The sequence below is a fragment of the Taudactylus pleione genome, unplaced genomic scaffold (assembly GCF_031769625.1).
Source record: "Taudactylus pleione unplaced genomic scaffold, aTauple2 ptg000562l, whole genome shotgun sequence".
Taxonomy (NCBI): Eukaryota; Metazoa; Chordata; class Amphibia; order Anura; family Myobatrachidae; genus Taudactylus; species Taudactylus pleione.
This window is the reverse complement of record NW_028284964.1, coordinates 307,786-332,519: the sequence shown is the minus strand read 5'-3', so window position 1 is coordinate 332,519 and position 24,734 is coordinate 307,786.

The window sequence follows — 24,734 nt, the reverse complement described above, 5'->3', positions numbered from 1 at the left end:
ATTAATCCGTATATGCCCGGAGATGAAGTGTAATGCGTACGAGAAGGTGTCGTATTTTTTTGTCTTCCGACCGCTTCCTCCCCTTGGTCGGTCAGCTACCGATCCGAACTTAGGGACGCAACTTGCGAGGGAATCATTTGCATACCCGGCCCCTTTTCCCGTACGACCGCTTTGACCGACTCTGAATGAGGTCATATATGTGTAGAATTTGTATGTTTTATATCCATGTTTGAATGGGTTTACTCCACGTGCTCCGGTTTCCTCCGACTCTGCAAACACATACTGGTAGGTTAATGGGCTTTGGACAAGAAAAATAAACCCTAGTGTGTGTGTGTCCAGTTACTTACCTGTGGGACACCCAGTACTGACTCCTACTGGGTAGCTAGTAGTGCATGCTTCGGGTGGGAAAGGGTGTGGCCTCGCGGGAGGGGCGTAACATAGCAGTGGAGGGGCGTGGCCTCATGGCATGAACCCCCGGATACGTCACTCCAGGGGTCCAGGAGGTGCAGACTTCCCCCGGGGACCAGTAAGTTCACAATGCCGGCTCCCTCACTGTTTCAGGAGCCAAATGCCGCATGTAATGCCATAGTGCAGCACCTGGCTCCTGTCACTGAGGGGGAGTCAGCACTTTGGTGTCACCCCTCAGCGCGTGACACCCGGGTGCGGCCCGTACATACATTGTTACGCCACTGTGTGTATCCATGTGGTAGGAGGAAATATAAATTGCAAGCTCCACTGGGGCAGGGACTGACGTGAATGACTTAAATATTCACTGTATAGCGCTGTGGAATATGTGTGTGCTATATGAATACCGGTTAATAAATATCTATCATACAGCAAGTACAAACAAATTCAGTAATACATATGTACAATACCTACGTTTTCATGCCATCCTCTGGTTCCCTTTAATGTACTTTGAAGTTCGGGTGTGCAGACCAATACTTCTTGGAAGTTTGTATTTAGGTGGTTACTGTCTTCTTTTTGGATCTGCACCCCACCTCAATACAAATTGTACAGTATTTTCGAGGCACAAAGTAAAATAATGGTAAGTCCCACGTTAAATGTATAAATAGTAAGTGTAGCTTCCCATCTGAAAGAGATCACCTTGTCACGTTAGATGGGCATCCACAGCTTGATCAAAATACGCACCCGGAACTATTGTATGTTTCCAAAGTTACTGGTGAGAAAAGTTAAAATTCATAATCACCAGTCCAAATATTTTTAATTTCCTATACCTTTATCAAAAATAAATTCTAGCAAAAAGTTCTGCATTTAAGTAACAGCGTAGAAAAATCCATAACCATGAAGATTTACAAATGATCTTATCATCAATTACTACAGAGCATTGAAAGAAAAATGCGTTGGCAGACCTTTGCAACTTATAACAATCAATATGAACAGACTGGTGATGCAATTAGGTAGCACAGATACAGTACTGCAATAATAGCCACAGGAACTCACTCACCCTTAACCTACTTTGTAATACGAAACTGGTATTTGCAAATTACACGTTCATCTATTCTACAGCGTTTTGCATTATGCCTAAAATAAAATGTAATTATTGGCAATATAATTAGAGCACGGGAAAAAAAGTTTGTGGAAAATCACTAACAGGTCACTAAGAACCGAAATCAGCAATTATCTCAGAATTGGAAAGTTTGGCACCCAGATGTCCTTAAACTGAAAAGATATTGACCTCGATGTCATAAACATGTCTCTTTCAAATAAAGGGTTGTCGGAAAAATCTCTAATTTATACAATATGCCGTTTGAGTGACATGTTTAATGAGAAAACAGCTGTGATACTCTCAAGGGGGATAGCTAATTTTGAAGAGATCAGCAGAGACCGTCTTCTAAATAGTTTTATAAAAATATAGTCTTTAGATGTTTTGTGCGTCCCCCAACTGTTTCGTTTTTGGTGTATTTATACTTTTTGTGATATTATTATGGTGGGACTTTGTTCTTGTTAAATCAGTGGAGCGATGCATTTTGTGAAATAGTTCTTGCCAATAACAGCCACAAATCAACACTTTTAATTTCCCTGAAGGTTTGGTAAGGTTTCTGTCTGAGGTCTCGTGTTGTATCTATATTCAGAGAGACGGGGATGGCAATGGCTGTCAGTGACATGGAGACAAACCAACTGGCAGCATCTCCTGAGACCTTAGGCAATTTAACATAACACAGATTAAGTCTCAAGAGCTGCAATGTACGGACAAGGGAAAAAGTTCTAAGGTTAATTGCACATTCAATATTTGCAGCATTGTACTTCGTCGAAGATCATTGTTGTTCTCTGTGGCACCCATCAAGATATCGTGGGCTAATATCATTCTAGTGCAAAGGTCACTGATTAAACCTTTGATGGTATGCATAAGAAATTTAGTTACGCCAGAATTTTCATTTAGCTGTATTTTTCATTTGAATAAATTGAAATCAAATGTTCAGCTCTGTAACTAGTTTATTTTGCATCGTCAATGTATTGTCTATGCATTCTTGGCCCTCATTGGTCAGTGGGCTAGTGGAACAAGTTGTAATACATTACTAGATTCTAAAAAATTGTTTAGTTGTAGTGTATATATATATATATATATATATATATAAGTTTCTGCAATTTGTATGTAGTTTATGGAATTAAAGTGCTATAAACGGTGTATTTTTTTTGAAAGTGGTTAAATGCTGAGTTAAGTTACTACTTTTATGTTAAAAGCAGAATTACGTTGTTACTTTTGTGACCACTGAGCAGAGTATTTCAAACATATATCATAATTTCACCTAATCCATTATGCAAATGACAGTAATAGTATTGTGCAGAGTCTGAGCAGGGTTCAGAGGCGACTTGTGTCAGAAGTGGCGGGGGAGAGGGAGGGAGAGAGAAAGGCATACTCCAACATGCAATTAACCTTTTTGGTTGCCTGTTTTCTAATAGGTGGTCAGAGGGGTTGGGTAAGATAGGTCGGCATGCAGAATGTCTACATTCAGCATGTCGACACCATAATGTTGAAATGTTCAGAATGTTCAAAATGTTTACAGACGAGAAGTCTACATCCACATTGATGACTTTGGCATAATGACGACATTATGTGAATGTCAACAGTCAGATGTCGACAGTATTATTTTATTTTATTCACATGAATAATGCAACAAAATGACAATGCATGGGTACCATGGACAGTGGCGATGGCATTGTATTAGGTAGCTGTGTGCAACTCCGATGCTAACCTAGGTAAAAAAAAGGCAAAATACTGGGAACAATATGGGTGAGCCACACAATGCATCACGCCAAGCAGCGTTGTGCTTATTCCGCAACTTTATATGAAATGTACAAAAATACTAATCAGAAGTGGTCAGGTCACTATAGGTGACTTTAAATGCAGCTACAATGCAACAATGATACTAAATTCAAAATAATTGAGAAAGTCCAGGAATGGATACCCATGGCGGAGGATCTAAATCACGCCATGCATCTCACACCACAAAGGCTAAATGTATGAGGGCACATCTGTAACCTTCCTTTGTGACCTCCTTTCAAACATCTTGGACATCCCGATTATTGGATCTCACCCAATGAGACTTTTGGTTGTGTTTTATTTTTTTTTAAGAACCAGGTGTCATATCATCATGTTTTGGCTATTCCATCTGACATGTTACAGTTTGCTACAGAGAATGCTGTTCTTTGAATGGAAATGGAAACTGTTTTTGACCATAATGGAGGACACATTGAACAATTGTAATGCTATTTAAGTGAATTGTATTGTATCAATTAAAGATGGCATGGACTCCCATGTTTTGATCTTGGTTTCAAGATCTGGATTCATCTTTGTGTATTGGTTTTGGTTTTGCAAAGCCACCCTCACTTGTTTTGGTTTTGGATCTGTATTTTTTTTTTAAAAAGCAGCTAAAATCATGTAATTTGGACCTGTTTACATGCAATCCAAATCCTGAGATCGGTTTTTAAAACTGAGCTCCTAGCTGACCGCAAAACCTGGACTCAGAACCCCTAAATTTGGTTATTGTTGGTTCTGTGGGAACCAGACCCACACATCTCTAGTATCAATGCCACCTGGTGACCATATTTGTCATTTTTTTCCAGTAAATGGCCAGAGCATCCTCTGAAGTTCCTGTTGTCCAAATCTTTCTTCATTATGAGCCTTAGAGCTCGCTCCAGAGTTCTCTAAGTAGAAATACTTTAATTCTAACAGCACTAAACATTGTTCTCTACAATCAAAACCCTACGGGCTTTTCCCATTGATTAACTACACTGTTCGTTGACCTTCATACAATCTGAAATTATAACTCCCTGTTCCTTCTGGTATTGTTGACATTACATTACCATTCATTCTATACAATGTTATACTTTTACATTTTTGTATGCCACGTGCATTACTTTACATAACCAAATTAAGATTTCTCGCTTTAGTCCATGTCTCTATTTTCTCTAATTTAATCTGTATTGTTTTGTTATTCTGAGGTAATAGTCCTGTTACAGATCCCGCACATACTGTATGCACAAGCTGGCTGCATAGACAGGGGGTCTGTGTGAAGGTGGAACTCTGTGTGTGTGTTTGAGGGTATGGCAGCTATGTGAAGATGGGAGAGAACTGATTGAGGAGAGCTGTGTCTGTGTGTGTGGAAGGAAGAGCTATGTGAGGGGGATCTGTGATCTCTGTGAAGGGGGCAGTAGCGCACGCAGGAGGGTTTCTGAGTACCTGGAAACCCCCCTCCCTCCCATGACGGACCACAGAGGCAGCCAGGTAGAGGGCGAACCAATTGTGTTTGTAAATGATAGTGGTCGGGCAGCATACTTAGGCCTGTCACAGTCACTGACACTCACCACTGAATGCACAGTCTCACACTGCAGTCGCAGCATGCGGTGGTGGCCAGCCACAATGTTCTGCAGTCATTGAGGTACCGCGATGCAATGCTGATTGGTTAATGGCTCCAGCCATCCACCAATCACATTGGTGGGATGTATTCATACACTGATTGGTGGATGGCTGGAACTATCCACCAATCAGAGCACAAGAAGTTGTATGAGATGAGTCAGGAGCAGGACTGAGAAATATGGCGGGAGGAACTAAACAAACTTCCGTACATTATTGTCCGGAAGTAAGTTTAAAAAGCATCTAGCTCGTGTTACAAAGTGCATGTGCATTCTTTTAGTGTAACCAAATTAATCATATATCCATATTTTTATACATATACATCAACGGATGTGCTGGCACTCTATGTAGGATCTACAGCTTGTTTCTGTGCCTGGATGATCAATAATATTGCTCCAAAGAAACGGCACTAGGACACATTCTCAAATACAGAAATTCTTTGTATTTCAAATAATCAACGTTTCGGACCTATCGCCCTGTCGTCAGGACCATACACGTAATAAAACACAACAACTTACCCACATAAATACCCATGCCAAACACCTCCTATCCAAGCTCACCCACCGGTGACTAACTTCCGGAAGATGCGGAAGCTAGCCAATATCCAGCAGAATCCCTAGATGTAACCATAGATGCACCCACTGGCGTAACACCCGGCTCACATCCAGCAACAGAGCTAGATGTTGCCAAGCAACCCCAAGCGTGAGCCTCCACTGGCATGCCCAGACGGCACCTGGCCAATCAGCACAGTATTGGCTGGAGACTACACCAAACACCACCCCCCGATTACCAATCAGCAGGACACAATATTCAACCATTGACAATACACGGAATTGACAAAAACATCACAATAACAGCATAATAACAATACCGTAAGATAAGAAACAATAATCAATACTTTAAAAATCAATACATATATCACTACCTCAGAACTCAAAGGTCATATACCACCAGATAGTAAATATACATAATATGCATGGAATAAATCAGACAGTATTATAAAGAATTCTAAAAAAATTTTTCATTCAGCCCCTTCGGGTATATAGTACATAATCTTAGAATCCACCTTGCCTCTTTGTTAAACAGAGACTTTGTTCTGTCTCCTCCCCTTAACGTCAAAGGAACATGATTTATTGTGAAGTATTTCAGAGAATCTAAGGTGTGTTTCTGGGCTCTAAAATGATGGGCTACCGGTTGGTCTACCTCTCTCCCGGCCAGAATCATCCGAATTGCGGATCTATGTGCCGCTGTGCAATGCTGATTGGTTAATGGCTCCAGCCATCCACCAATCACACTCACCATTGAATGCACAGTCTCACACTGCAGTCGCAGCATCCGGTGGACATCCGCAATGTTCTGCAGTCACTGAGGTACCACGATGCAATGCTGATTGGTTAATGGCTCCAGCCATCCACCAATCACATTGGTGGGATGTGTTTACACACTGATTGGTGGATGGCTGCAACTATCCACCAATCAGAGGGCAGGAAGTTGTATGGGATGAGTCAGGAGCTGGACTAAGCAAGATGGCGGGAGGAACCGACCAAACTTCCGGACATTGTTGTCCTGAAGTAAGTTAAAAGAGCGGCTAGCTCGTGCTACAAAGTGCATGTGCATTCTTTTAGTGGAACCAAATTAACCATATATACATAGTTTTATACATATACTGTATATGTATATATATATATATATATATATATATATATATATATTACTTCACTTCCGGACAACAATGTCCGTTTTTAACATTCATTCAATAAGTTTTATGGTACATACACATGGTCAGATATGTCAGACGAATGATTGAATGATTTTACAAACGATTTGAGTGATTTGAACGATTGAACAATTTCACACAGTTTTAAAATGAATGGAATCGTCCAAATCTGGCTGCAAACACATCAGATGTCAGATATAGTTATCTGACAAATGGGAACACACATCGTTCATCGTTGCAGGCACATGTCAGATTTTCTTTCAGATATGAATGACTGAACGATTTTTACAATCGTTATCGTTCAAATCTGACAGAAAATCTGACCGTGTGTATGCACCATTACAAAATATTTGAAGATAAATAGAGAACTTCAACAAAGTAACAGTATCCTTGACGAAGTATCCGTAGAGATACAAAACGCGTTGGAGACAGGAGATCCGCTGCCCGAAAGCGCAGCATAGTGACGTCTGCCCCAGTCCGCACGGAGAAGCTAAGCAGTCCAGCTCAGCAATCAACATCCCGGTAGCAGCAAGATATAGAACACTTGCCGTACAAGCACTGGAAGCCAGGAGGTAAGGGATACAGTAGATAGGGCCAGTTTAGATCCTCCCCGAGCAGGCTGCTGTGCCTCACAGATGACAAGGAAGACGTAACTATCCACATATCCCAATAAAGGGCTATAAACATTGTAATGCCAATACAATGTTTTATCTATAATAAATTGTAATTTATACTAAAGTGGAACGAACACATTTACACATAAATATCAAGCTCTTGTTTTTACCTACTGTATATAGTCTCTGTAAAGTGCTGCATTATTATTCTTATTAGTACCAGTTATTTATATCATGCACACGGGATGCAGTTCACTTACCGGTGTCCTGAATGCCGGCTGACAGAATCCAGACACTGGAAGCCAGACCTGGTTCTAAATCCCGACACCTATCTTTAGCCAGACACCAAAACCCCGATAGTCGGCATCCCGAATGAAGGTAAGCGAAGAATCATAGCATGTAGTCGCAGGGGGTGGGGAGAGGGTAAGGTTTTGACACACCTGGGGAACTTAGGGATAGGCACCCCCCGAGAAAGGGGGTTAGGGTTAGGCACCACTGGGGGGAGGTTAGGGCTTGGCAACCCCCGGGAGGGTTAGGTTTAGGCACCCTTAGGGGGTCTTAGTTTTAGGCACCATCCCGGGAGTTTCAGGGTTAGGCACCACTAAGGGAGGGTTAAGGGGGGAGAGAGGAGGGTTAGAGTACTTACCTGCCCCAATCGGGGTCTTCATGCTTCGGCCTTCCGGCGTTGGTATTTAATCCACCGGGAATAGATCCGTGGCATTACATACCGATTCCTACCATATATATATATATATATATATATATATAAAAAAAATAACTAAACCCTGTTCTGTCACTTTACCTTCCATTGGACCTATTCATGATGTATCTATTTGCTTTTATCATGAGTAAAGTAGAATATATATCAGATATATTCAGCTATAACCAAATTACTATTTTGTACCCATAAATTTCTATGAGGATTATAAACTGCAGTAATTTACCCACAGAGAGGGAGCAGTTAGGTGACACTGGACTTGTTACGTTTTGAGTTTTGGAACTTGGCGCCATACACTTTGATATTTGATGAATGCGCTTCAAGTGACGTGACAAGGCGGAGGTTCCTAGGTGGTTTAGGTCCCTCCTTCTACTCACTCTTGCTTTGCAATGGTTACATATGGCTTGACAACTGTTGTCCAGCTTGGGGTGGAAATAGTTCCACGCGTGAGAAGTGGATTTTTTTGTCTTTTGCCCCGGCATGACAACAATGGGCTTTGGCTTTTTCAATTCATGGGCAACAGCTGTTGCCATACTTACACAAAGGACATCATCGGCATCAACATACTCATCACCAACATCTTCATCATCAACATCCTCATCATCCTTAGCACCTTCAACTACCAAAATATCCTCCTCCTCCATGTGCAATTCCACAGAAGCATCCTCAATGACTACGTCTGCAAGATGTTGACTGCCCTTCCCCACATTTACAGAGGGCACACAAATGTTGGAACTTGGAGGATCCTCCAGTACACTAGTATTTAGGTCTGGCTCACACATGGCAACCGCGGACACACTTGCACTCTCCTCGGGGAATGATTAGCTTTTCAGAGCTTGGCCCAATAGCTACAGTTAGTAGCGTCCCTTTAATGGGTGAATCCACTGCTTTACTTACCTCCTGTCCGCCTCATGTGCAGATATCCGGCACTAGCTTTGGAAATATGGAGCAGGTGCACTATGCCAGAATTATGCACTGGCTCCTTTGTTTTTCTTAGGAGGAAAGGGCCCAGGGAATGGCCGCACACTGGCCATCTACTGTCTTAATACGCCCCTCCTTGCTACAGTAATGCCATATTTAGATGTGTTAGTCATTGTAGCCTATAGGTACTGTGCTTTGGCACAAAAACCTTTTATGCGGATTAGGTAAGCTGGCTCTGAACATGCCTGTAAATTGATAGTGAAAGCTATTACTGTAATTTTCACTCTTCCCCGGAAAGGGTTCTTATCGAAGCCGCTGACTCAGCAAAATACTTATTTCAAAAAGTCTTGAAAAGTCTTTGCCATATGATTACAATATGTGGTTGTAATGACGCTTTTCTGAGCTAAATAAATCTCTAGAATTGTTTGACATGATTTCCTGCAAATTATTGTCATATTAAATTGAGCAATTTTTTTGACTCTAAGGGGTAAATTTAATAAAGTGAGAGTTTTTAGAAGTGAGTTTTAAAAGTGATGTTGCCCATAGCAACCAATCATATTCTAGCTATTATCTTCAAGGAGGTGCTATTTAAATGGTAAGTAGAATCTGATTGGTTGCTATGGGCAACATCACTTTTAAAACTCTCTTCTAAAAACTCTCACTTTAGTAAATTTACCCTAAATGTGGTACACATTATACGATATATTGGCTAATCTTGTGATCCACAATGGATCCTAACGACAATCGTATAGTGTGTACACACAATTCACTGTTTGACAAATAGTGTGGTTGCATCTTCCTATCTAGTATGCTGCACATCATATGGGACTTTGCGACATACCATGTGGTTCATTAACATTAATACTGTAACAATATATTGTGCAGTTGTACGTTGTCACAATATATTGTTACATTGCATCGTCCTTCGCAAAATTGCTGGATCGTTCAGGGGTGTGCCCATCGTAAGATGTATTTTCCAATTTCCAGTCACCTAGAATTAGACCTTAGACCTTATGATTGGTTAAAATTAGAGATGGTTCTGATTTTACCATGGTTCGGAATTCGAATTTTTAATCCGAATTTTGAGTTTTGGATTGCAAAAATACATAATTTTAGTAGAGATGAGCGGGTTCGATTTTCAGAGATCCGAACCCACCCAAATTTTGTAGATCCGAGTCGGATCCAAGCCGGCTTGGATGTTCCTGCCTTACTTGGATCTCTCAGTTCGAGGCAAAACCATAGAGACGAAATCTCGCGGCTCGCGAGCTTTCGTCTCTATATATAAGGAACGTAGTGGGCGTCATTTCACTCCGGCTGTGGAGACTGAACAGGGAGGTTGGGTAGTGTAGGGCTAGGGAGAGGTGATGTGCTGTTCTGTCTGCTGTGTCCTGTTCTGTCTGCTGTGTCCTGGGCTGGTGCTGATCCATTTTGGGCTGGTCTTGTTGTGCTGTCTGCTGTGTCCATCTGAGCTGTTGCTGATCCATCAGGGCTAGTGCTACTGCTGTCACTTTGCTGTCTGCTGTGTCCATCTGGACTGGTGCTGTCTGCTGTGCTGTCTGCTGCGTCCATCTGGGCCCAAGTTCTGGACCACCCAAATATATATTTGTAGGTGTGCATATTAGGCCTAAACGCACAAGATCTAGCAAGTCGGCAATGCAACCTAGTGCTGCCCGACTCCAGTCGTCATCAATCTGTGCTCTGGGCCCAAGTTCTGGAGCTGGAAAAAAAATAAAAACATATTATCTTTTTTTTTCAAATAATTGTCTGTGTGCCTGTGCGTGTTAGGCTAAGCTGCACAAAATCCAGCAAGTCGGCAACGCAACCTAGTGCTGCCCGACTCCAGTCATCATCAATCTGTGCTCTGGGCCCAAGTTGTGGACCGGCAAAAAAAAAACATAGTGTATTTTTTTGTCAATTTTTTTTCTGTGTGCGCACGACTGCACATGTGTGAATTTTGTAACCGCACCTTGGCTACACTATTGGTGCTTGTGACACTGCTTCAAGACCGCAGAAAATATGGAGGGCTGTCACATGACAGGAGAGCAAGGCCAAGAACCACATGTTTGCCTGCCGCCAGCAGTGTAAGGCCATCAACTTCCTCGTCCTCTATGAAGGCCCATTCCCCAGGGCTTAAGTCACGCCATCGATATGGTAAAGATACTTTTACTGAAGTTAAGAAAAAAAAATTGAAAGGAAATTTGCCTTTAGATAAACAAAAAAATGGCAATGTGTCCTTCACTACACGAAGTGGCAAGGAAAGGATAAGGCCTTTCTGTAGGAAGACTGCTGATTCTGATAGCCCTTCAGAAAAACAACTATGTGCCCTGAGAAATCGAAATCACAAATCCCCGTGGAGAGTGCAAGTGTGTCCGCGGTTGCCATGTGTGAGCCAGACCTAAATACTATTGTACTGGAGGATCCTCCAAGTTCCAACATTTGTGTGCCCTCTGTAAATGTGGGGAAGGGCAGTCAACATCTTGCAGACGTATGCAGTGAGGATGCTTCTTTGGAATTGCACATGGAGGAGGAGGATATTTTGGTAGTTGAAGGTGCTAAGGCTGATGAGGATGTTGATGATGAAGATGTTGGTGATGAGGATGTTGATGCCGAGGATGTCCTTTGTGTAAGTAAGGCAACAGCTGTTGCCCATGGATTGAAAAAGCCAAAGCCCATTGTTGTCATGCTGGGGCAAAAGACAAAAATATCCACTTCTCACGTGTGGAATTATTTCCAACCCAATCCGGACAACAGTTGTCAAGCCATATGTAACCATTGCAAAGCAAGAGTGAGTAGAGGGAGGGACCTAAACCACCTAGGAACCTCCTCCTTGTTAAGTCACTTGGAGCGCATTCATGAAATATCAAACTGTATGTCGCCAAGTTCCAAAACTCAAAACGTAACAAGTCCAGTGTCACCTACCTACTCCCTCTCTGTGGGATCCAAGCGCCTTCGATCTCCAACACCAACACCTGCATCATCATCAACATCCTCATTTGTGGTCGGAAGTAATTTAAAAAAACAATTGACTATTAAACAGTCCTTTTATAGAGGAAGTAAGTATAACAGCTGTCACCCAGTTTCACAGCGGATCACTGAGGCCATGACGGCTGTGCTAGTATTAGATGGGGAAATAATAAAAAATGAGGATGAGAGTGTGGAGGAAGTGTAAAAGGAGGATGAGGGGGAAACTTGTGTCCTATCGGTCGCTAATGTGGATGTTGATGATAAGGATGTGGTTTGCGTAAATCAGCCACCAGTGGCAGCAGTTCTTGCTAATGATAAAAAGAAAGCCAGAAAAGCAACGTCTGGGTGTGGAATTATTTTAAACTAAATTCTGACAACAGTTGTGAAGGCATCTGTTCCATTTGTAAGCCAAAGTTAGCAGAGGAAGGGACGTTAACCATCTAGGCACCTCCTCCCTGTTACGTCATTTGCAGCAAGTTCATGCATTTTGTTTAACAAAATTATAATAATTTGTAAATTAATAACAAGCAGTCCAGTATCAGCTACCAGCAGTTTGGACCAGCACATGCAAACTCCACCACCAACACCCTCATCATCAACCTCCTCCTTAATAATTGAAGGTAGTCATTCCAATAAATGTTTTGTGGGGGCCCAAACAAACCAAGGAGTTCAGCCACGAAAGTGTCAGTCCTAGTGGCTAAAGTGCTTGGTTTGTTAAACTGTGCATGTCCTTTTTAATATCCGACATAAGAGTGGGTGGGAGGGACAATGCCATAGTTTATTAAACTGCCATCCTATCTGCCACTGCTGTGTGGCAATGTTTCACAGATGTCCTATACTTTTTTAAACTGCCGTGCATTTGTGCCACTGCTCTGTTGCTTACTTTAGCCAGCGAGCTCGCTGCAGCCTTTGGCCTATACTGGTAAAAAATATTGAAATCAATATTGTGAGCTGTGAGGTGGTTAAAAATGCTTAGAAATGCCTGAAAATGATTATTAAGGTTAATAATGCTGTAGGAACAAAAACAGGACCAAATTATGTGGTTTTAGCTGTTTATATAATTTTTTGGAAAAAAATACAGATCCAAAACCAAAACCTGAAAACAAAACACCAAGGAAAAAAATACAAAACCAGATTCAGATCCAAAACCAGGGGAGATCCAAAACCAAAACCAAAACACGGGGTTCGGCGCACATCTCTAAATTTCAGCTGTTTTAAAAAAAATTAAATCATCTAAAAAAAAAACAACCCAGATCTAAAACACTGTTGAGGGTAGTTCTGCAAAACATGAATATGAAACCAGATCCAAAACCAAAACCAGTGCACATTTGTTAATGGTGCTTTAAGTAGTAACCTTCGTTCTATTAATTTTCTTCGGTGTACATCACCTGTAGCAGAGGATGGGGGCAGGGCCGGACAGAGCAGAGGTAGATCATAGAGAAGGCCTAGGTGACCCGCATACAAATTTACTAGTTCGTAACACGCTTTCCTAATAAACATTGAAGTTATGGCATCACTTGTGTTAAGCAATGACATCAAAATTCACCACACGCACATACACATATAGAAGCTCATTTATATTAGGGATGTGTGCCAACCCCCGTGTTTTGTTTTTGCTTTTGCTTTTGGATCTGTATCTCCTTCAAGGTTTTGGATCTGGATATGGTTTTGCAAACCACCCTCAAGTGTTTTGGTTTTGGATCTGGATATTTTTAAATAAAAAATAGATAAAACGTTTTAAAAACTCGAAATTCGGATTCAAAATCAGAATTCCGAACCACAATAAGATCACCCTGATTTACCCGGATCTCCACAGAAGATTAGAACCGCGACTCGGATTTCTGGACAACCGAAAGAACACAGATTGGCTCATATTTCCTATTAATTAAGACCTGTAATAATGGACAAGTGTTCTGAGAATGTATTTATCTCACACTTGTAAAAGTTTAATTCCTATTTCCTAGAACCCTCTTATGAGCTAACACTTCGTGCTGTGGGCCAGGGACAAAGTATTAAACGTAAGATTTATGCACATGGGGCAAAAGCAGAACATGAATACAGACACGTACAGTATGTGTTCAGCGGAAATAACATGTCTCATCTCTCTTCCGCTATAGATGAAGTTTCCTTGGACCTATTCAGCGTCGTGTAGGAAAGGAATACATTAATAGAGCAGTATTAGGCAGTGTCTCCATTGAAATTCATTAGAGGGCTTGCAATCATATGAAAAGTGTCATTGAAGCTTTCATATTGTTTGGGCTTTGAAATGCTCTGAGCTATGTAAATTAGCCATTCCCTCCCGATGAAGGTTTCGCTAGGTATTCAGCAAACTCAGACATGAGAGCTGACAAGGGAAATCGTAGGTACAAAGTGAGTAAGAGGTTTTAATCTCCTTCATAAATGCCACCATACTTCAATTGTTCCACTCCTGGTGAGACATGTACAATTATACATGCAAAATTATGCAAGTGAAATATTTACATCTGAAATCCTCATCCCTTTTCATTGCGTACGGTTTTGTTAAAGCAGTTATAAAAGGATTGGACCGGAAAATCAATATAATTATACTTATTATGTTATTGCTACACTTTATAATTGTTGGCAAAGTTATATAGCAATCTGTGGCCGCTATGTTATGTAAGGATACTGCAGAAGACTTTGGAAATGTAATGAACTTAGGAAATATTGACTAATTATGGGGGAAATTCAATAGTGCACGATGTTCCGCTGGGTATTGTCTCACTGCCCGGCTATGTACATATCGGCCAGGTATGGTAGTGCTAATATCCCAAGTTTTCCCTCACACCTCTATGGGGTGTGAAGGAAAAGTTGCAATCACAGCTGACGCGTAGTCCTGTCCTGGAATGACACATTGCATTGATGCTGCAGAATTAAACCCCAACCCCCCTAAAGTAGCCTCTACTATATTAAAGCAGGTTATGATGACAAGAGTCCTGTGGCACCAATGTCTCACTCTTCACCTAGGCTCATCAATTAGGGATGGGGAACCTCAGGCCCAGGGGCCGTATAAGAATCATTTGGTCTGGCCCTCTGAGCTTTTTTTCTGCTAACCTCATCTGGCTAGTAGGGTGCCTGGAATGGCACCCTGTAGCCAGAATCTACGCAGGACGCTGCAGACGGTCACACTGCCGCCCTTACAGCTCCCCAGAGCACCCTTTGTAATCACCAGTTATTTTGAATCCCACCCTCATGTGAAGTCACACGGAGGGGGCGTGTCCTGCACCGACCAATGAATATGTTATATATATCAAAATGGCCCTCAGCAGAAAAAAGGTGGACGGATAACAGAAATAGGTGTCACAAGTCTGAGGTTGGTGAAATGTAATAATTTTTATTGTACGTACAAACACCCAAGGATAAATGAGATTGGGGAGTTTTTAAGGTTGGAGAAGTAAATACAGGTAGCTCATGGGTAGGAAGTGTCATTTCACATAAATAGTGAGGGTCAGAACTCAAACAGATAGCAAGGTTTGTAGAAAATAAAATAGGGTGCATATGTTCCAAGTTTGCAGATACACAGGATAACCAGGTCAGTAACTTGGTTACACAGGATAGCAAGGTCAGTAACTAGGTTACACAGGATAACCAGGTCAGTAACTAGGTTACACAGGATGGCCAGGTCAGTAACTAGATTACACAGGATGGCCAGGTCAGTAACTAGGTTACACAGGATAGCCAGGTCAGTAACTAGATTACACAGGATAGCCAGGTCAGCAACTAGGTTAGACAGGATAGCCAGGTCAGTAAATAGATTACACAGGATGGCCTGGTCAGTAACTAGCTTACACAGGATAGCCAGGTCTGTAACTAGATTACACAGGATAGCCAGGTCAGTAACTAGGTTACACAGGATAGCCAGGTCAGTAACTAGGTTACACAGGATGGCCAGGTCAGTAACTAGGTTACACAGGATGGCCAGGTCAGTAACTAGGCTACACAGGATAGCCAGGTCAGTAACTAGATTACACAGGATTGCCTGGTCAGTAACTAGGTTACACAGGATAGCCAGGTCAGTAACTAGGTTACACAGGATAGCCAGGTCAGTAACTAGGTTACACAGGATAGCCAGGTCAGTAACTAGATTAGACAGGATAGCCAGGTCAGTAACTAGGTTACACAGGATAGCCAGGTCAGTAACTAGATTAGACAGGATAGCCAGGTAAGTAACTAGGTTACACAGAATAGCCAGGTTAGTAACAAGATCTGCAGATACACACTGTCACACACTGGTTTCCAAGGGCCGGATTCAATTAGAGACAAAAACTACCATTTGGAGATATGTTTTCGCTGATTTGGACTTTCTGCCTGTTTTCAAAGTATCTCCATATTCAATTCCAGGACAATATCGCGTAAGCGGAAACTCAATGCATTGTAATAGGCAGAAAAGTATCTCCAATGAATAGCAGGTGAAAAAAAGTGCAAAATGGTTATTTTGGAGTGCAAATGTGGGGAAATGACTCAGAACAATTGAGACAGCCCCCCAAAGGACAAATCAACAAAAAAATAACAAATAATTACCTCAGAACACCCCCAAAAAAGTGGGGGGGACAACTATAAAAACTAGCAAAACAGACTTCTTGGGGTGCTGTAAGGAGGGGCCAAGTGTTTTTGCGATTGCAGGTGCATGTATGAGGGTGGTTTTTAACGTTTTTTAAAAGTTCCCTTTAGAGACACAAAAATATGCCAGCACCAAATTTCAAGTACCCCACATTTGACTGGACTATTTATTTTCACCAAAAAATACTGTTTTCTACCATTTTTCTGCACTTTTACAAATAATCAGATATATAACTTTTAACACAAATGAATGACACAAAGGGCGGGATGTACCAAGAATTTAGCAAAAGACAGCTCTCCTGATAAGAGCTGTCCTTTGCAATGCTGCCGGGCAGAGGGACCACAGGATTTAACACCCAGAAGTCCCTCTGGTGTCCTTCTGCGCATGCGCAGAAGGACGTGTGCCGCGCGGGCTAATGGGAAGGATCCCTTAGGATCTCTCTCGGCCAGGAGCGTCCTGATAGGAAGCCCATAGGCTTCTATTGGGAAACGCCACTGCAGCCTGTTTCCAATTGTACAAAGTACTTAGGGCCTGATTCAGACCCGGTCACTAAGCTGTGGATGCACGCTATGGGCGATTATCGCCTGTCTGCGTATGCATCGCAGTGCACGTGCGCAAACCAGTCACTGCGATCGGGAATCGTGCACTCGTAGAACAAAAACTGAGCGCTACTTTGAGTGACAGTGCCGTTTGTGGGTGGTAACAGGGGAAGATGCTTGTGCACGGGGGAGTGGATGTGCGAACGCAGGTGTGTCTGGGCGTCAAAACGGTGTTTTATGGGTGTGCATAATTAGCAAAGAAGCATCATTGTACACATCACTTTGTTGTATTTTAGACAGCACAGATCGCAGTGCTTGCGGTGGGGTAGGGGCTACCTCAAACACTGCGTGCAGCTCCGATGGCTCTCGATGTCACCGATTAATCACACACTTCCTGGAGATGTGTGCTTAGAGAGAAAGGTGGGCATCTTTATACTGGCGTGCGTTCGCTCTGCCCTAGCTCTCTAAGGCATAGAGGGCATCCTTCCACAAGATAGTGCGATTGCGGCATTTGCATACCCGGAGCCTTTTGGCTGCGTTCGTTCGCGGCTTAGCATCCGGGTCTGAATCAGGCCCTTAGTTCCAGCATTACCAGCAGCTTGTCTCTGCTGTACTACAACATCAAAAGGTACATACACACGGTCAGACTTGGAGACTATCAGATAACGATCGTTATCTGATCGTCCTGCATATGCTGGATGTTCGATATCAAACATCCAGCAATGTGCACCAACCCCCTAACAACTTAATGATCCCGCGATCAATGATCGTGAGTCCCTAGAACAAACAGGCTAAACTGGTCGATATCGACCAGGTTGGCCTGCTCGACCAGGTTAGCCTGCTTTGGACGGGCGATGGTCGATATCGACCATCCGTTTCCATGTATCAACCATCGTTTGGTCGTTAGAGGGGTTGAAAAATAGAATGATATAAACGAGCTAACGATATAGTTATCATTTATATTGTTCTTTTAAGTCGGACCGTGTGTATGCACCATAAGTCCAGCAATCCTACAGCCTAACACAGTCGTGTTACCGTACCTTACTCCAGTGTATCATTAGTCTGTTCCAGATTTTCCTTATTGTTAACTGTTATTCTGCTACCTGCATCAGTCCTGTGTTCAGTTGCCTTAAGTCTCTACCTATAGCAGTGGTCTGCATGAGGAGAAGCATTATCAAGGTCTCAAGCTGCGTTTACTTCCCTACAAGCGTAGCTAGCCCCAGGGATCCCAGTCTGAATCTACCAAACTCCAGTGACGTGACACACAGGACAGCAAGGTAACAAAGTCTGCAGACATACAGTACATGATAGAAAAGGGAGGGGGGTTTTAACTAGGGGTGTGCACCGGCCACTTTTCGTGTTTTGTGTTTTGGTTTTGGATCTGGATCTTTCTTCGTGTTTTGGATCTGGATTGGTTTTGCCAAAACCACCCTTCCGTGTTTTGGGCTCTGGGTTTTGTGTTTTGGATCTGTATTTTTTTGAAAAAAAGCATAAAAACAGCTAAAATCACAGAATTTGTAGGTTTTTCTGCTCCTATGCTATTATTAACCTCAATAACCTTAATTTCCACTCATTTCCAGTCTATTCTGAATACCTCACACCTCACAATAGTGTTTTTATGTCCAAAAGGTTGCACCGAGGTAGCTGGATGACTATGCTAAGCGACACGAGTGGGCGGCACAAACACGTGACCCATCTAGGCGTGAAACTGCAGTGGCAGACAGGATGGCATTGAAAAACTAGGCCCCAAACTGTACATAATGCAAAGAAAAAAAAGAGGTGCAAGATGGAATTGTCCTTGGGCCCTCCCACCCACCCTTATGTTGTATAAACAGGACATGCACACTTTAACAAACCAATCATTTCAGCGCCAGGGTCTGCCACACAACTGTGGCTGAAATGATTGGTTCGTTTGGGCCCCCACAAAACAAGCTGGCAATTAATCTGTCCCTGCACAAACTGGCTCTACGGAGGCAAGAAGTCGTCCTCATCCTCCTCATCCACAGATTCCTCACCCTCTTCAGTGTTATGTACATCCTCATCCTCACAGAGTATTAATTCGTCCCTGCTGGAACCACAGGTCCCTCTGTACGTTCTGGAGGCTGGTCTCCCTGGAAGAGTTGATCATTCATTTTATGAACATCATCTTCTCCACATTTTGTGGAAGCAACCTCCTACGCCTTTCGCTAACAAGGTTCCCGGCTGCACTAAACACTCTTTCGGAGTACACACTGGAGGGGGGGCAACTCAGGTAAAATAGAGCCAGTTTGTACAGGGACCTCCAAATTGCTTCTTTTTCCTGCCAGTACAGGTACGGACTGTCTGACATGCCTACTTGGATGCTGTCACTGATGTAATCCTTTAACAGACAGACGCACGCTTGTCGCTGCTGCTTTGAGGATTCAAGTGCGGCTACAGCCCACACAATTCACAAAGACAGAAAGAAAAAAAGAATATTTTTATTGTTTGTGGAGCACACTTTGAGGGTTACACCACCCTCTAACAGACAGACGCACGCTTGTCGCTGCTGCTTTGAGGATGCAAGTGCGGCTACAGCCCACACAATTCACAAAGACAGAAAAAAGAAGAAGAATATTTTTATTCTTTGTGTAGCACACTTTGAGGGTGTCACCACACTTTAACAGACAGACGCACGCTTGTCGCTGCTGCTTTAAGGATGCAGGTGCGGCTACAGCCCACACATTTCACAAAGACCGAAAAAAAAAGAACAATATTTTAATTGTTTGTGTAGCACACTTTGAGGGTGTCACCACCCTTTAACAGACAGACGCACGCTTGTCGCTGCTGCTTTAAGGATGCAGGTGCGGCTACAGCCCACACAATTCACAAAGACAGAAAAAAGAAGAATATTTTTATTGTTTGTGTAGCACACTTTGAGGGTGTCACCACCCTTTAACAGACAGACGCACGCTTGTCGCTGCTGCTTTGAGGATGCAAGTGCGGCTACATCGCACACAAGTCACAAACACATTAAAAAAATAGTTTTTTATTTTTTGGAGCACTTCGTGAGTTACACCACCCTTTAACAGACAGACGCACGCTTGTCGCTGCTGCTTTAAGGATGCAGGTGCGGCTACAGCCCACACAATTCACAAAGACAGAAAAAAGAAGAAGAATATTTTTATTGTTTGTGTAGCACACTTTGAGGGTGTCACCACCCTTTAACAGACAGACGCACGCTTGTCGCTGCTGCTTTGAGGATGCAAGTGTGGCTACATCGCACACAAGTCACAAACACATTAAAAAAAATTTTTTGATTTTTTGGAGCACTTTGAGAGTTACAACACCCTTTAACAGACAGACGCACGCTTGTCGCTGCTGCTTTGAGGATGCAAGTGCGGCTACAGCCCACACAATTCACAAAGACAGAAAAAAAAAGAACAATATTTTAATTGTTTGTGTAGCACACTTTGAGGGTGTCACCACCCTTTAACAGACAGACGCACGCTTGTCGCTGCTGCTTTAAGGATGCAGGTGCGGCTACAGCCCACACATTTCACAAAGACAGAAAAAAAAAGAACAATATTTTAATTGTTTGTGTAGCACACTTTGAGGGTGTCACCACCCTTTAACAGACAGACGCACGCTTGTCGCTGCTGCTTTGAGGATGCAGATGGAATCTAGACGGGATTTGGAACCGAGGACACACTACCTCCATCAATTGTCTAAATCCCACTGCACTAATGTCGGATACCGGACGCACGTCTAACACCAACATAGCAGTCAAGGCCTCAGTTATACGTTTTGCTTCAGGATGACTGCTGTCGTACTTCATCCTCATCGCTAGGGACTGTTGGAGGGTCAATTGTTTAGTAAAAGTAGTGATGTTCCTACTTCCTCTCTGGGATGATGAACAACTCCCAGCAGCAGCAACAGCACTAGTAGGAAGTGGTTCTTGATCTTTCCCTATTTTATTTTTATCAGAGAAAGTTTGGTCCTCCATTTATGTTATATTGATATATATACGTGCGGCTAAAGCGCACACAAACACAGAAAATATTTTTTTATTTTTGCTGGAGAGTAGTACACTTTGTGGGTTACACCACCCTTTAAGAAATGAGCCAGCCGGCTCTTTACTTATGGGACACAGGCGCACGCTTGGCGCTGCTCCTTTGTTGATGCACGTGCAGCCACAGTGCACACAAGTCACAAACACAGAAAATATATATTTTTTTGGTTTGGAGTGTACTTTGGGGGTTACAGAACCCTTTAACGGTCAAGCCAGCCGGCCCTTTACTTATGACACAGGCGCACGCTTGGCACTACTTTGTTGATGCACGTGCGGCTACTGCGCACACAATTCACAAACACAGAAAATAATTTTTTTTTTGGTTTGGACTGGAGTGTACTTTCGGGGGTTACAGCACCCTTTAACGGTCAAGCCAGCCGGCCCTTTACTTATGACACAGGCGCACACTTGGCACTACTTTGTTGATGCACGTGCGGCTACTGCGCACACAATTCACAAACACAGAAAATAAATTTTTTTTTGGTTTGGACTGGAGTGTACTTTGGGGGTTACAGCACCCTTTAACGGTCAAGCCAGCTGGCCCTTTACTTATGACACAGGCGCACGCTTGGCACTACTTTGTTGATGCACATGCGGCTACTGCGCACACAATTCACAAACACAGAAAATAATTTTTTTTTTGGTTTGGACTGGAGTGTACTTTGGGGGTTACAGCACCCTTTAACGGTCAAGCCAGCCGGCCCTTTACTTATGACACAGGCGCACGCTTGGCACTACTTTGTTGATGCACGTGCGGCTACTGCGCACACAATTCACAAACACAGAAAATAATTTTTTTTTTGGTTTGGACTGGAGTGTACTTTCGGGGGTTACAGCACCCTTAACGGTCAAGCCAGCCGGCCCTTTACTTATGACACAGGCGCACGCTTGGCACTACTTTGTTGATGCACGTGCGGCTACTGCGCACACAATTCACAAACACAGAAAATAATTTTTTTTTTGGTTTGGACTGGAGTGTACTTTCGGGGGTTACAGCACCCTTAACGGTCAAGCCAGCCGGCCCTTTACTTATGACACAGGCGCACGCTTGGCACTACTTTGTTGATGCACGTGCGGCTACTGCGCACACAATTCACAAACACAGAAAATAATTTTTTTTTTGGTTTGGACTGGAGTGTACTTTCGGGGGTTACAGCACCCTTAACGGTCAAGCCAGCCGGCCCTTTACTTATGACACAGGCGCACGCTTGGCACTACTTTGTTGATGCACGTGCGGCTACTGCGCACACAATTCACAAACACAGAAAATAATTTTTTTTTTGGTTTGGACTGGAGTGTACTTTCGGGGGTTACAGCACCCTTAACGGTCAAGCCAGCCGGCCCTTTACTTATGACACAGGCGCACGCTTGGCACTACTTTGTTGATGCACGTGCGGCTACTGCGCACACAATTCACAAACACAGAAAATAATTTTTTTTTGGTTTGGACTGGAGTGTACTTTCGGGGGTTACAGCACCCTTTAACGGTCAAGCCAGCCGGCCCTTTACTTATGACACAGGCGCACGCTTGGCACTACTTTGTTGATGCACGTGCGGCTACTGCGCACACAATTCACAAACACAGAAAATATATTATATTTTTAGCACTTGGGGGGAGCACCCCTAATGGACAGAGCACCCCCTGGACAACACTACAGCACCTCTTTAGGACTGGGACACTGCACAGGACTTTGGAGTGGACACAGCCCCTATGGAGAACTGACTGCACAACACAGTCCAGCCAGCCCCTATGGACTTTGAAGTAGTGGACACAGCCCCTATTAACAACAGCAGCACAGCACAACACAGCCAGCCCCTATGGACTTTGAAGTAGTGGACAACAGCAGCACTACACTACACTACACTACACTACACAGCCCTAACTCCCACCCTCCCTCTTCACTGTCCACAGCCGAGTGAGAAAATGGCGCCGACGTGGGTACCTTATATAGGATCCAAAACCCGCGAGACTCGGAAGGCGGGAAGATGACGTTTTGCCTCGATTTCAGAATCCTCAGCACACTGAACAGGGGTGACTCCCAGGTAAGCTGGCTCTCAATATGGATGCATTTATGTATGTGCCTTTATCAGGAGGCCTTACATTTGACAAAATTTATATGTGCCTTTATCATGAGGCCTTATAATTGATATATTTTACATTTGGGGTGAACGTTCGGGCGTAAGACCCCTGGGGCTGGTCTGGCTGGGCCCCTCATGGCATCACCACTTAGTTGCTTTTTACATCACATATTATGTTTGTATTTTTTTCATGTAATAATTCACATATATTTTAACCCCTTTTTCCAACACTCATTAATTAGTCTTACACATCTATACTTTACACTGCTCTGTCACTCTTTTTCCATTTTTCGTGTGATGCCCTGGGGGGGTCCTGGGCTGGACGATTTTCGGGGTGCGCTGCGTCCCGGATGTGAACCCCTTAGTGTTAGGGACTGCTAGAGACAGAGAAGCCGTGACGTGGCCTAGCAGCTTCCCATGTATTTGCAAATGCATGCAACTAATATCTCTGATTTCTATTATCATATAGTCTTCATATATTGTTGCAGGTGTGCTGAGAAACAATAGGGGATTAAAACCCCCCTCCTTTTTCTACTTAGTATGACCCCTCCCTTTCATGCACCTGATTAGTGCTGCTAGATTGATTGAGCAGCTGCCATTTTTTTTTTTTTGTTTGTTTGATACAGTACATGATAGTCAGGACAGGAACAAGGGAGTAGGGGAATGAGTTCCCTTGTATGAGAACCAGGGGGGATAATGCTGTGAGTTGTTTCTCACCCTACTCTGCTAGTATACACAAGGAATGAGTAAAGTCAAACTATCTTGTTTTTATATAATAAGACTTCAAAGTTTGGATGTGGCAATTTAATCTTTATTGATTACTTGAGAAGTGCATTTCTTTATCTAAAGGAATTACAACCAAGTGACATTATAGGGACACTCAATGATCTTTCCCAGACTACTGGGAGAGCCAATGTTTCAAAAGCCAAACAGGTTCAGCTTGTTACAGGCTGAATGAAGATTAACTATTTCATATCTGGAATTTAATGGATTATCTGGTGGGATTATGACAATGCACCAACAAGGTCCATAGAGACTGAGGGGTAAATTCACGTTGATTTAGAATCCATTAGTAAGTTTATCCCTAGGGGAGGGAACTTTTGAATCCCAATTATTTACTAAACTCAAAACTGTTGCAAAAACCACACTTTGAAACCAAACGCGCCATCCTGATTACTTTCCCCATTAAAAGTATGGAAACCACCAGATTTACTAAGTGGGGGAACAGCTTTATCCAATCAGAGCGCTCCCATTCATTTCTATGGCAATGACTGGCAATATACTGCAATTCATGATGGGCTAGATGACATTGGTGAGGATATATGTGAGTAATAAAGTGGATGTGTGGGGTTGTCTTTATTTAACAAAAGACCATAAAATGTGGTGGGTGTATTATCTTCTTTTATTTATATTTTATTTACTAGTGCACTGCAGGTGCCAACGGGATTGGGAGGCCAAGGCATGCTGTCACTTGTGGTTTTCCAAGTGCCAGCATTCCATGGAAGCCATTAAAATAGCAAGGGCTTGCTAGGACCTCTAGTGGCAAGTGAATAATAAAAAAAAAAATATATATATATATATATATATATATACTGTAAATTATTTTAACACAATTATCACCCCAACACCCATAAGACACAGGATGTGCAGATGAGCCCTGATGCTATCTGCATAGGGCTATTTTTTCCTGGGGTGGA